Raw genomic sequence first — 4,697 nt, forward strand, 5'->3', positions numbered from 1 at the left:
GGTCCTTGTGGAGCTCCTATCCTTTCCACGTCATACTAACTCCCCTTCTTTCATATGATTCCCTGCACTCTGCCGCAGGTTTGGTTATGAGTCTTAGTATCTGCTTTGATACACTGCTAGGTAGAGTCTTTCAGTCCTGTTACTTGTTTTCTCCTATGTCCAATGTCCATCCCATTTGTCTTTCTAAGTGAGGATTGATCATCTTACCCCGTGTCCTCTTATCTTTTTTTTTTTTTTTTTTTTTTTTTTTTTTTTTTTTTTTTTTTTTTTTGTTTTTTTTTTTTTTTTTTTTTTTTTTTTTTTTTTTTTTTTTTTTTTTTACTGCTCCAGTCGATGGAAGGGGACTTTATTTGGCCCCGGGGTCATGGGCACATGTGGCCCAGCCTTATTTGACCTTCTTCTTGGGGCGCAGGTTGTTGGTGTGGCCGCACTTCTTCTTGCGGCAGTTGACGGCACAGGGGGTGCAGGCGTGCGTCGCACTTGGGGCAGATCATCTTCTCACAGTTGTACTTCTGGGCGAGCTGACGGAGCGATGGCTCGATGATGCCGCCGTGCAGGCGCAGCACCAGGTGCAGGGTGGACCCTAGTCAGACAGGGTCCGGCCATCCTCCAGCTGCTTGCCAGCGAATATCAGCCTCTGCTGGTCAGGTGGGATGCCTTCCTCGTCTTGGATCTTGGCCTTGACATTCTCGATGGTGTCACTGGGCTCAACCTCAAGAGTGATGGTCTTGCCCGTCAGGGTCTTCACGAAGATCTGCATGTTGGGGTCCGCTCGGCCGCCTCATTGAAGAGAAAGGGGACAGCGGAACCGAAGACCCCCGAGTCTCCTCTTAGAGCACCCTTGTTTATCTTCTTTATGTGTATAGATTTCATAATGTTTAACATATCTTATAGGACTCTATGAGTGAGTATATACTGTGTTTGTCTTTCTCTTTCTGGGATACCTCACTCAGAATGATCTTTTCTAGATCCCACCATTTGCCTGCAAATTTCATGATTTTCTCGTTTTTGATTGCTGAGTAATATTCCATTGTGTAGATGTGCCACAATTTCTGTATCCATTCTTCAGTTGAGGGACATCTGGGTTGTTTCCAGGTTCTGGCTATTACAAATAAAACCGCTACAAACATGGTTGAGCAAATGTCCTTGTTGTGTACTTGAGCAAATTTTGGGTATATGCCTAGGAGTGGTATAGCGAGATCTTGAGGAAGCGCTATTCCTAGTTGTCTAAGAAAGTGCCAGATTGACTTCCAAAGTGGTTGTACAAGTTTACATTCCCACCAGTAGTGGAGGAGGGTTCCCCTTTCTCCAAATCCTCTCCAGCATGTATTGTCACTTGAGTGTTTGACCTCTGGAAGAGCAGCCAGTGCTCTTAACTGCTGAGGCATCTCTTCAGGCCCTCCATTCATCTACTTTATTGGACAACATTTTAAAGATTTTCCCCTTTTTTGTCCCTATTTTAACCATCCTCTTCCTGTCTCTCTGCTATGTCTTCTATTTTATCTGGTTGGGTTTTTTTGTTTGTTTGTTTGTTACTATTAGGTTTGTTCATTTTATTCGGTGTGTCAACATTTGGCCTGCAAGTATGTTTGGGCACCGAATGTGCACATGGTGCTTAAAAAGGTCAGAAGATGTGGCTGTTGGGAACCGAACTCTAAAGAAGCAGCACGTACTCTCACCTGCTGGACCAACGTTTGTTTCTTTGTGTGTGCATGTGTTTATGTTTCATTTTCCTTCTTACATTTATTTAATTTTGTTTTTAAGCTTTTGTATTATTGGGAAATAGTTTTGCTTTTTAAAAAAATATTTTCTTGGGGCTGAAGAAAATGAAAATTTTCAGTGGTTGAGAAAATTTTTTGCTCTTTTGGAAGACGTGGATTCAATTCCCAGTACCCTCATCCTGGGGACTCACAATCATCTGTAACCCCAACGCCTTGAAGATCCAATGCCTTGTTCTGGCACCTTTGGGTCCTACACGCATAGGGTACGCAGACATACAAGCAGGCAAAGCACCCATACACATAAAACAAAAATAAATAAAAAGGAGTTGCTCTAAAATAAAAAAAGGTCCTGAAGTTCTACTATTTTTCCTCCATAACATTCCTTCCACTCTTTAAAAACCAGGTGTATTTATTATATGTGTGAGCGATTTGCCTGTATGTACGTATGTGCATGACACGAATACCTGATGCCCAGGGAGTTTAAGAGGGTGTCAGACTTCTGGGACTGGAGTTTCAAATGCCTGTAGACCACTCTGGGTAGTGGGAACTGAACTCAGGTTCTTCGTGAGCTCCGTGCCCTTGGTCACTGAGCCATTTTTCCAGCCCCCGCTCTTTTGTAAGCTTTATTTTTCTCTGTTTTCCCTTTCCCCCGACTCATTCATTCATTTCCACATTTACCCTAACTAATTTTAGCTTCATAGTGCATTCTACATTCGCTCTCTCATTTTCTACCTCATGACCTTGGCGGCGAGTAAATGGGAGTGTGGTAGTTTAAATGAGAATGGTCCACATAGACTCATATGCTCAAACGTTGGTGCAGAGTCGGTGGAACAGCTAGGAGGCATGACCTTTCATGAGTTTCTTTGGTTATGGTGTTTTATCACAGCAATCGAAGAGTAGCTGGTATAAAGAGTTTGGTCTAATTTAGTGGTGTTTCTGCATCATCAGTGGTTTCTCGGCGTTGCTGGTAGAACAGTTGTTTCCTCACTGTGTGGCACTGGGGATTATGTCCTCAAGAGCAGAGGTTGCTCAAGAGGAAGATTCCAAAATAAGGCAGAAGGGATTTCCAAACTAACAGATATATAGATTGCGTCACAGAAGCACGAGGAATATGAAGAAGCAAGATGTGATCCTGAAAGATTAACATCCCAATTGCTCGACTCCAAGGTAAAGTGATGGATGAAGATCCCAAACGTTCATTAGGGGTAATGACCAGTGGCTTCAGAGAAGATTCAAATAAGCAAATGAATACAAGCAAGAACCTGGAGAGGAAAGACAGAACACAAAGGAAAGTCAGTAAAACGGATGAGAAAACTCAGTGAGATGTGTAAAAATGTGATTAATATGGAAGAAAGTTTCAACAAGGAAATGAATTCTTTAAAACTGGAAATGAATTTTTTCACATAATATAATCCGATTATAGTTTGCTCTTCCTCCAGCTCCTCCTGGATCCTTCCTGTTTCCCCTCCCACTCAAATACATACCTTTCTTCCTCTCTCCTTATCTCATTAGAATACAAACAGATATCTAATAATAATAAAAAGAAAATAAAAATAAGTCAGAATAAGGCAATACAAACAGAAGAAAAAGAGCCAAAGGAAAAAAAATCACAAGAAAAACATAGATGCAGAGACACATTTTTGCACATACAAATTCAATGAAAACACAAAACTGGAAACTGTAATATACATATACAAAAGACATGTAAGATGAAAAAAGCCTCCAGCTTAGCTGTGTGTGATTATGAATGCTTTCAATCCTAGCACCGAGGAGGCAGAGGCGGGCAGATCTCTTGAGTTCCAAGCCAGCCTAGTCTACAAAGTGTGTTCCAGGGCAACCAGGGCTACACAGAGAAACCCTGTCTCAAAAAGCAAAAAAAAAAAAAAAAAAAAAAAGAGAGAGAGAGAGAGAGAAAGAAAAGCCAAAACTGTTTGAGACAAAGTACCTTCAGAAAATGCCATTGAGTTCATTTTGTGTTGCTCAGCTACTGCTGGTCATGGGACCTGCCCTTAAGAGCAGTTTGTATACCCAGTGAGACTGTTGGAGAAAACTACCCGTTCATTTGTGAGTGGGTATCGATCAGAGATAGCTTCTGGATTGAAGATTGGGCTTGTGTTCACTTCTGCTCTCAATGGCTTGGACCTATGCAGGCCCTGAGCACGCTGCCACAGTCTCTGTGAGTTCATACATACTTCAGTCATTCTGTGTTTAGAAGGCGGTGTTTCCTTGGTGTCCTCCGTCCCCTCTGGCTCTTACGGTCTTTCTGCTTCCTCTTGCACAGGGTATGGGGAGGGATTTGATGGAGTCATCCTACTTAGGGCCAAGTGTTCCAAGGAGGTCTGTCATTCTCTGTTTATTGTGGGTTTCTGTGTTTATTCCCATCCATGCCAGGAGGAAGCTTCTCTGGTGATGGAAGAGCAAGACACTGACCAATGGGTACAGCAGAATGTCATTAGGAGTCATTTTGTTGCTACATTCCTTTAGCAGAACAGTAGTATTTGGTTTTCCCCTAGGTTTCTGGCCTATCTAGTTTAGGTTCTTGGCCATCCAAGCATGGGTTCCATCTCCTGGAGCGAGGTTAAATCTAATCAGATGGTGAGTGGTGACTCCCAAGAACTTTGTGCTACCACAGCACCAGTGCGTATGGCACGCAGGTCACCATGGTAGATCTAAGGGTGTGTAGCCCGGTTGATGTTTACCTTTCTCCTTTGGTCCTGTGCGGAGTCCCTTCCAGGACCATGAACTATAAAATCAACTTTTTTTCACGTGGCTCAATTGTCTTCTTGGAGGCTTACTTCCTCCTGATAACCTAGGCCTAGTCCTGGAAGCTTCTAGCCTCCCTACAGTCTAACCTAGGCCGAGAATGTTTTCAGCCTCTGAGGCTTAATGCTTAATAAGCTCACCCTTTCTTGTTCTTACTGAGCTCTGGTGTCGGGAGCCGCTCCCGCCACTACAAGGTGGCGCCGGTCTCCTGCT

The 4,697-nt window shown here is 43.1% G+C and overlaps 1 pseudogene; it reads right to left on the minus strand.

The window, feature by feature from the left end:
• Positions 1-325: 325 nt before the first annotated feature.
• On the minus strand, positions 326-805 carry LOC129683282 (ubiquitin-60S ribosomal protein L40-like; annotated as a pseudogene).
• Between the last annotated feature and the right edge of the window lie 3,892 nt (positions 806-4,697).

Source organism: Psammomys obesus, unplaced genomic scaffold (assembly GCF_907164565.1).
Source record: "Psammomys obesus unplaced genomic scaffold, mPsaObe1.curated_primary_1811, whole genome shotgun sequence".
Classification (NCBI taxonomy): domain Eukaryota; kingdom Metazoa; phylum Chordata; class Mammalia; order Rodentia; family Muridae; genus Psammomys; species Psammomys obesus.